The sequence below is a fragment of the Delphinapterus leucas genome, chromosome 10 (assembly GCF_059928025.1).
Source record: "Delphinapterus leucas isolate spDelLeu-1000000601 "Yukka" chromosome 10, BTC_Dleu_Yukka2, whole genome shotgun sequence".
NCBI classification, from domain to species: Eukaryota; Metazoa; Chordata; class Mammalia; order Artiodactyla; family Monodontidae; genus Delphinapterus; species Delphinapterus leucas.
Window position 1 is genome coordinate 37,777,169 of NC_143138.1, and position 10,113 is coordinate 37,787,281.

Genomic DNA, 10,113 nt, shown 5'->3' on the forward strand with positions numbered 1-10,113 from the left:
TCAGCCAGAACTTCCCCATACCTCAAAATATGTGCATCATCTCCTTTTTTATTTATTTATTTTTTCTTTGGTGGCACCACACAGCTTGTGGGATCTTAGTTTCCCAACCAGGGACTGAACCTTTCCCGCAGTGAAAGCACCAAGTCCTAACCACTGGACCACCAGGGAATCCCTTGTCATCTCCCTTTTCAATTGCAAATCCTTCAACGAACCAAAACATGTCCCTTGATGCTGGAGTTATTTAGCTGCTTGCCCTGGGTCTAGATCGTGCCCCTCAGTGCTAGGCCTTCTTTATATTTGCCTAGATATTCACATTGGGGAAAAGTGATCAGATATTGTGAACAGGCTCTGAAGTACGTTAATGGAGAAACACTTTATAGGCCATACATTTTGTCACTTATACCCAGTTGTCACACAAGCATTGTACATGTGCTTTCAGCAACAGACTTAAAGCAAGCAGTGTTTTTCACAAACATGCCAAATCAAGACTAATTTGTTTGTAAAATAAATCCGGTCAATTGACTACTAGGCTCCTCCAAATTGGCTTTGGTGGAACTCCTCAGGAGTCTTAGAATGAATTCCCAAAAGGCCTCTCAAGGCCAGGAAATGCTAAAAGCCTGCCATCAGATTTTGCCTTAGTGGAATTCTCGGTCCCCAAAATATCAAGATTCCTGTACATGCTAGGAGACAGTCTTTCCCTTTCACCTGATAAGGCTGCCCAGAACCCAAGAATCTCCAGTTTCTGGAGGGACCAGCCAGGGAGAAAAGAAAAATATTTCAATTTTACTCAAAGAGGTAAAATTTACCAAATTGTTGTTAAGTCAGGAGTAACGTGAGGGGAAGGGCATCCCTGTATCTGGAGAACACAGATCAAAATCAGTAATACTCCAGACAAAACCCATAAACATTGTAACCATATTCACCAGTTTACAAGGTACCCAATCCTTTTGTTAACTTTTTATGAAGCCATCACGTTTTCCATTAGGATTTTAAATTTCTTACCCAGTTCAGCAGTATAATCTGAGATTTATTAGAGACCTGTACTTGTCAGAAAACCCTTCCTATGAATCTTCTTGAAGATGAAGCACTTTTGCAAAGTATCAGATTAACTGTCTATTAAAGACTTAAAAAGGCAAGGTTAAAGATCTGATCACAATGTGTTGACAAAAAAGCTTAATCAAGTTGTTCTGATATAACCAGAATTATGGCTGATAGATTATTCCAGGACATATCTATATTTCAGAAACTTTATATAATTTCTAGAATATCTATAGTAGTAACATTTATCCATACCGTATAATCTGAGAAGATTTATCACTCATTTGACAATGCTTCCCATGTAATTCAATATACCAAATAATACTAGTTAAATATTCCTCTCTGAGATGCCTCAGGGGCCCTCTTAAGCATCCCGAAGTTAGCTGGAGGTCAAAAGAACTTTAATTAAAATTTGATATTTGGGAAGTTTTTCAAAAAGTTTCAAAACATTTCATTAAATAAGATCATAGGTCACTATAAGACATTACTTATTTCTTATCCAAAGTGAGAAGAGATCTCAAAAGCCAATACAGATCACTTAAAGGCAAGGAAGTTCATATAATCTGCTATCAAAATCAGCATTCTAAGTAAACTTGTTCTCTTAGCAGAGAGGAACCAAATCTAGTCTTGCACTACCCTACTTTTAATAACAAATTCCACTTACCTAACTAAGTTTAATCTAATCTCAGCCTGACCATGCATAAAACTCCTTTTTTGCTCAAAACATATAATAACTGTTTGTCATACCAGCATTTTTTTTAACATCTTTATTGGAGTATACTTGCTTTACCATGGTGTGTTAGTTTCTGCTTTATAACAAAGTGAATCAGCTATACATATACATATATCCCCACATCTCCTCCCTCTTGCGTCTCCCCCCACCTCATCCCACCCCTCTAGGTGGACACAAAGCACCGAGCTGATCTCCCTGTGCTATGCGGCTGCTTCCCACTAGCTATCTATTTTACATTTGGTAGTATATATAAGTCCATGCCACTCTCTCACTTTGTCCCAGCTTACCCTTCCCCCTCTCCGTGTCCTCAAGTCCATTCTCTATGTCTGTGTCTTTATTCCTGTCCTGCCCCTAGGTTCTTCATAACCTTTTTTTTTTTTTAGATTCCATATATATGTGTTAGCATACGGTATTTGTTTTTCTCTTTCTGACTTACTTCACTCTGTATGACAGACTCTAGGTCCATCTACCTCACTACAAATAACTTGATTTCGTTTCTTTTTATGGCTGAGCAATATTCCATTGTATATATGCACCATATTTTCCTATCCATTCATCTGCTGATGGACACCCAGGTTGCTTCCATGTCCTGGCTATCGCAAATAGAGCTGCAATGAGCATTGTGGTACATGACTCTTTTTGAATTATGGTTTTCTCAGGGTGTATGCCCAGTAGTGGGATTGCTGGGTCATAGGGTAGTTCTAGTTTTAGTTTTTTAAGGAACCTCCATACTGTTCTCCATAGTGGCTGTATCAATTTACATTCCCACCAACAGAGCAAGAGGACTCCCCTTTCTCCACACCCTCTCCAGCATTTATTGTTTGTAGATTTTTTTTTTTTTTTTTTGCAGTACGCGGGCCTCTCACTGTTGTGGCCTCTCCCGTTGTGCAGCACAGGCTCCGGACGCGCAGGCTCAGCGGTCATGGCTCACGGGCCCAGCCGCTCCGCGGCATGTGGGATCCTCCCGGACCGGGGCACGAACCCGTGTGCCCTGCATCGGCAGGCGGACTCTCAACCACTGCGCGACCAGGGAAGCCCGTTTGTAGATTTTTTGATGATGGCCATTCTGACTGGTGTGAGGTGATACCTCATTGTATTTTTGATCTGCATTTCTCTAATGATTAGTGATGTTGAGCATTCTTTCATGTGTTTGTTGGCAATCTCATACCAGCATTTTCTGATTGGAAACTTATGCTTTAGTTTTCCTCTCCTCAGAATGCAAAGGCAGGTAAACTTAGATTTGCCCAGCAACCAATGTTCCAATATTTTATCCTATTTGATTTTTGTTTTTTGGGTGTTTTTTTTTGGCCGCACCGCGCACCATGCGGGATCTTATTTCCCCGACCAAGGATTGACCCCGTGCTCCCTGCAGTGGAAGCTCGGAGTCCTAATCACTGGACTGCCAGGGAATTCCCTTATTCTATTTGAAATGACCCAGATAGTCAATAAATTCTTGCCATTTAACTTAGATCAGTTGCAAGTTACCAAAATCTGGAAAGGTTATTTTATTTTATTTTTTATTTATTTATTTATTTTTTTGGAAAGGCTATTTTAGATAGACTTAAAGTTTCGTCATATCAAGTTATTTTCCTTGCTGACAAATTTGCAACAGATATAAGGTCTTATTTGATCTCTAGTATACCTAGATACAACAGAAATATTACACTTAACAAACCAATAAGCTTAAGCTCGCTTCAGTACCGGATATCAATTCAGTACTGCATATTTCCAAAATCATGAGGACCTGAAATTCATTTTGGCCAATTTTCTTTCTTTCTTTCTTTCTTTTAAAATTAATTTTTATTGGCGTGTAGTTGCTTTACAATGTTGTGTTAGTTTCTGCTGTATAGCAAAGTAAATCAGCTACATGTATACATATATCCCCTCTTTTTTGGATTTCCTTCCCATTTAGGTCACCACAGAGCATTGAGTAGAGTTCCCTGTGCTGTACAGTACGTTCTCATTAGTTACCTATTTTATACATAGATATAATCTGTGAATCTCAATCTCCAAATTCACCCCACCCTTGGACAATTTTCTAAATATTAGGAAGTATTTAATTTGTAAGTGCTTACTTTTAAGTCTATGAAATATAGCTCATTTACAAGTTAATTCAGCAATATTATAACTGAAAGCGGTCCAATTCTGGAGAATGCACCTCAAGGGGCTGCATTTGGGAAACAAATTTGAGTTTCCCATAGCCGGCACACTTAACGCACAAGACAAATGCAAACATACACACAAAGAACAAAATCTAATTCCTGCAGGACAGAAACAAAAGGGTGAAGTCCAACAATTTCCTTAACTTTTTCAAACAAGGATCCCTCTTTTTAACAACAAACAACATGCAAATGGAAAGACAGGGAATCATGACTGTGTGTGTCACGGCAATTCACCTGGCAAATGCAGAACCAAAAATAACAGTTGAAATAAGTTAAATTTACTTAGTTAACTTCAAGATTTCTCCTAAAAATATTTTTATTTTCTCAGGGTCAGGATTCTGAAAAAAGTATTCCATCAAGCCAGCTTTCTCTAACTGCATATGCAAAAAGAACCAGTTTTGGAATTTCAAAGGAGTTTCATCATAACCAATTTTCCTCTTAAGTCTAAAGAATATAGTGGCCACGCAGTGTTAAAACAAACAAACGAACTACTTTCTCTCTCTTTCTAGGAGCATACTAAAAATCTCCCAGTTTTGCAAAATACACTCTAGGGGGCCTATAAAATGGAAAGAGCTCTGATTATCACAGCAGGCATTATCAAATATCAACCAAACAAATGCAATGCCAAACGGTCTTGCAGGATCACAGTTCCCTAGCACCAAAAAGGGAGCTTCCCAATCACTGCAAAGGGAAAATCGCTTCACCACAGGCGAATCCCAACACAATAGGGAAGGATACCTGGTGTCATCAGACTCAGCTCCATTATTCACCAAAGACGTCTCAACTAGCCAGTGCAAGTACTGATTCACACACATACAACATAACAAACACGGTCCCACAAACAAAAGTCCCACAAAAAAAAGCAAACCAGGGCTTCCCTGGTGGCGCAGTGGTTAGGAGTCCGCCTGCCAATGTAGGGGACACAGGTTCGTGCCCCGGTCCAGGAAGATTCCACATGCCGCGGAGCGGCTGGGCCCGTGAGCCATGGCCGCTGAGCCTGTGCGTCCGGAGCCTGTGCTCCGCAACGGGAGAGGCCACAACAGTGAGAGGCCTGCGTACCACAAAAAAAAAAAAAAAAAAAAAAAAAAAAGCAAACCAGAGTGGCTCACCCCAAAATGATACACACAAAAACATAACAGATAAATTACCATCACACAGACAGAAAATCAGAGGAGTTGTAGTCTAAATTCCACTTCCATAAGTCAGAAAGGGAAAGACAAATACTGTATGATATCATTTATATGTGGAATTTAAAATATGGCACAAATGAATCTACATAACAGAAACTGACTCATAGACATGGAGAACAGACTTGTGGTTGCCAAGGGGGAGGAGGGAGGGAGAGGGATGGACTGAGAGTTTGGGGTTGGTAGATGCAAACTATTACATTTAGAATGGATAGGGACTTCCCTGGTGGCGCAGTGGCTAAGAATCTGCCTGCCAATGCAGGGGACACGCATTTTATCCTTGGTCCAACTAGAGAAAGCCCGTGCACAGCAATGAAGACCCAACCAAAAATAAATAAATAATTAAATAAATAAAATAAAATTAAAAATTATAAAAAAAAATAACGGATAAACAACAAGGTCTTAATGTATAGCACAGGGAACTATATTCAATACCTTGTGACAAACCATAATGGATGGAACAGAATATTGAAAAAGAATGTCTATATGTGTGTAACTGAGTCACTTTTCTGTACCACAGAGATTGACACAACATTGTAAATCAACTTTACTTCAATTAAAAAAAAAAAAAAAATTCCACTTCCACTCCCAGACAGAGGCCTCCAAACAGAGTTGACCAAGGGACTTCCCTCGTGGTCCAAGAGTCCGCCTTCCAATGCAGGGGACGCGGGTTCGATCCCTGGTCCAGGAACTAAGATCCCACATGCAGCAGAGCAGCTAAGCCCACACGCCCTGGAGCCTGCGCACCACAACTAGAGAGAAGCCCACACAACGAAGAGCCCGCGGGCCGCAGCTAAGACCTGATGCAACCAAATAAAATACCTGAATATTGAAAACAAAACAAAAAAACCAGAGTGGCCCAGCTCTCAAAAGCGAATGGGCCCAAAGTGGCTCACTTCCCGCAAGGGAAGCAGCGCAAATGGGGTGGAGAGAATTCCCAGCCTGTGCAAGCTGGAGCGACTTACCCCCAAGTGACACTGAATGTGGACCACAGCTCTCTGGAACTGTTCCAAACAGCCTCGAGCGGGGAATGGGGGAAAGGTTCACTGCTGCCTCAAGGCCTGGGCCCCGGCCAGTGGGCGGCTGTGGCGAGGGCCCTGGAGCTCTGGAGAACACATCCCCCAGCCTGTCCCCAGCCTCGCAGCTCACCATCAGCCAGGGGCCTGGAAGGCCCCGCGTAGAACGCCGCCATTCACCTCTCACCGCACTCTCCGCCTCGAGGACCACCTTGAGGCTGACAGTCAGCGAAGCCGGACCTCTAACTGCCGCGATAAAGGTCACGTGATAACGGTCTTGCGCTAATGGATCGCATGCGCGCACGCCCCAAGGGCTGCGCATGCACCCTGCCCCTAGTACAAAAACGCTTCCTGGAGTTTTTGAGAACTTTAACAATATCAACTTGGAGAAGTTTAACAATGTCAACTACTTCTCAAGTGTTTTTTACCCAGTAACTACGTGTGCCCAGTACTCGGCTTAATTCCCCTGGCAAGTCGAGGAATAGAAGATGTATTGGTCCTCACCCAGGACCTTGGGCTCCATTTGGGGAAATGGAACACTCATATTAAAAGTTTGTTTTCTTTCCGTCAGTGATTGGGAGCTTGAATCAGGAGACACTCAGCCAGCAGTGGGATGAGGGCAGGGACAAGACTCCTAATTTGGAGGAAGACAAATCTGAGTACAAATTGGGGCTCTTCCCCTCACTGAGTTCCATGAAACTGTGGGTGAGTCAGTTTCTGTCACTGGGGCTCAATTTCCCAGGCTGTAAACAAGGAATAGCAACGTCTACCACAGTAAGTCATGGTGGGAATGAAAGAAGATAACATGTATAAAGTGCCTAGCTTGGTCAGTATTATAAATCCCTCCAAAGTGAGGAAATCAACAGGTTCCCCCTCCCTTTTATTCATTTATTTATTTGACTGCACCACGCGGCTTGCAGGGATCTCAGTTCCCCGACCAGGGAATGAATCCAGCCCCAAAGCGATAAGTCCTAACCCCTGGACTGCCGGGGAATTCCTCCCTCCCTTTTAAAATGTTATTTTTAAATTTTTTTTAATTTAAATTTTTATAACTAAGAACACAAACAGAATTATACATAAAAAAATACTGATTTTGATAACAATAACAACAACAAAAAAAGACAAGTTAAACAACAAAAAGATTTTCCTTTCTTACAGGTGGACATTGAAGTGGACCTAATTCGTTTTTCTTTTTAAAAGCCTCCAAAGACAAAAGCAGCAAAATCTAATTAAAACGAATAAAAAATGTTTACTAAATTACTGGTCTCCGGCACCATTTTTTGTTGTTTTGATGCAGGTTCTTCTTTGTCTGTTTCTTCTCTTGCTCTTTTTACTGGTCTAGATGCACCATTTTCATCGTGTTCATCATCACTGTCAAATTTAGATTTCTTGCCCTGAAACTGTACTTTTCCTTTAGCAGACGCAATCTGGGCAGCTTTATTTCTCTTTCCTTTTCCTTTAAATCTGACACCTTTTGACTTCCATTTGTTTAGGGATTCTTGTTGATCTTCTATTATTTTTTTCAATGCTTCTTTTTCCACATCTCCTTCTAGTACTTCTCAGGTGACCTCTTTGTTCCTTAATTGTAGGTTACCATTATTTGCGTCTTTTGCTTTATCCAGTGCTTCCTTAGCTTTTTCTTTAAACAGAATTATTCCCTCTTTGGCTCCTCTGACAAAGTCTATCCATTTTATTTCACCATGATTTGAGAAAAGGATATGCAAATCTTCTCTACACGTCTGATCATCTAAGTCCCCCGAGAATTTCAGCAAGCAGCCAATCTTCTCTTCTAGAGATTTCATTTCAGCATTTTCTGCTAACTTTTGTTTTTCTTCTTGCTCTTGTTTAGCTCGTAATTTAGCTTCGATTTTATTTTGCTTTCTTTCTTCATTTTTTTTTGCAAAGTAATCTTCCTTGAAAAGTATTAGCAGGTCTGTGTCTTTGTACTTCTGGCCAGGGGTCTCAACAAACTTCTTAGCAGATTCAATGGTATCGAATACAGCAAATATTGATCCCTTAAATGCTTTGTGCAATGTTCTTCTCATCTGAATATTTAGTACCTGACCTTTATCTTCCAACCATTATTTTATGTCATCGAGGGTTGCATCAATTGGGAAGCCTTTAATATAAACAGATCAGTTTTTTACATCATTTTTATACTCATCAGTTACTTCAGGGAGGGGTTTGCTTGGAGATCTTCTAATTTTAGTTTTATCTTCACTTTTTTCCATAAGTTCCGCCTTTGATTTGCTCAATGCTTCTACTATTACATTAAAGTCTGTTGTTAGACGGTTTAACCTATTAAATTTTATTATTATCTCCAAAGATACCCAGACTTCATCCAGTTTGATCTATTCCTTTAAAAATTTGTCACGTGGCAAATTGAAGTCACCAAAATAATACTCGATTTGATGACAGATTTTGGCCTCCAGAGCAGCCATTTTTTCATTATCACCATTTTCTGCCATCCTGGCTATCTTTAAGTTCCCAGTCCCACAGAGACACGCCACAGGGTCACTAACAGTGACAGCAACGTCTCCAATCCCTAGCCTAAAATGTTATTTTAATTATGGTAAAAAAACACATAAAATTTACCATCTTAATCATTTTAAATCATATAGTTCAGTAGTGATAAGTATATCCACATGTTGTGCAATCTCTAGAACATTTTAATCTTGCAAAACTGAAACTATATCCATTAAACAAAAATTCCCCATTTTCTCCTCCCCCTTGTGCCTGGTAAGCACCATTCTACTTTCTGTTTCTATGAACTTGACCACTTTAAATACCTCCCATAAGTAGAATTATGCACTTTTTGTCCTTTTGTGCCTGGCTTATTTTACTTTGCAAAATGTACTCAAGGGTCATCCATGTTGTAGCATGTGACAGGAGTTCCTTCTTTTTTAAAGTTGAGTAATATTCCATGGTATGAATATACCACATTTTGTTTATCCATTTTTCCTCAGTGGACATTGGATTGCTTCCACCTCTTTGTGGAATTGTGGATAACACTGCAATGAACAAAGGTGCACAAGTATCTCTTTGAGACCCTGCATTCAATTCTTTTGGATGTGTATACATCCAGAAGTAGGACTGCTGGATCATATGGCTAGTTCTATTTTATTTTTTGAGGAAGCTCCATACTGTTTTGCATAGCAGATGCATCATTTCAAAATCCCACTGATGGTGCACACTGCTTCCAATTTCTCCACATCCTTGTCAACACCTGTTATCTTCTTTTTTTGTTTTTTTTAAGTAGCCATCTTAATGTGTGAAGTAAACAGGATCTTTTTTTGCAGAACTATTATCATTTCTTCTCACCACTCCAGAAATGCTGCAAATGAGTCCGATTGCAGGATTGACCCAGCATTTGGTCAAAGGAGTGTGTTTTGTCTGTGATCCTTGGAGAATCAAGCCAAGTTGGACAGGGATGCCAGGGCTTTCAACCTGCTGAGAGCTGTCCACTGTGGCCTGCAAATGGGGAGGCACACACACGAGCTGCTAAGGTTGGCCAAGTCTGCTACTATATTTGCTTTGGCTCCAAAGATCCCACAAAGGAAACAAGGGAACTGCTGCTGGGGGAGGGGGGCGGGGGGGGCGGGGGGGCAGATTCCCCCCTGCCCCCCGCCCCATGCAGCCCTTCTCATCCTTCTCAGTGACCTCTCCCCACTGTTATCTTGCTCCTGACATGTCTCCTGAGATTACCTTTGGTGAAGAAATTCTTGTTGAGAAGTTCAAAGCCAGGGCTTTGGGGCTCTGTTGAAGGACTCTGGGGGTGGGGCCTTGAGGCACTATGGAGACCAAGTAAAGAGGTGGCTTGCATGGGGTGCTGCACAGCTGGTAGAGGTCCCTGCAGTTGGGAAGCTGCATCAAAAGCTCATGTGCTGCCCAGGAGAGAGAGATGAGCAAGAGAAAATTCCAGATATGGGGCCCTGCAGAGAGAGAATCTTAATCTATGAGGGGTGCAGCTGAGCAGG

General features: G+C 41.2%; 1 pseudogene; it reads right to left on the reverse strand.

Moving 5' to 3' along the window:
• Positions 1-4,132: 4,132 nt before the first annotated feature.
• LOC149748203 (lupus La protein homolog pseudogene) lies at positions 4,133-9,645 on the reverse strand (annotated as a pseudogene).
• Positions 9,646-10,113: the final 468 nt, after the last annotated feature.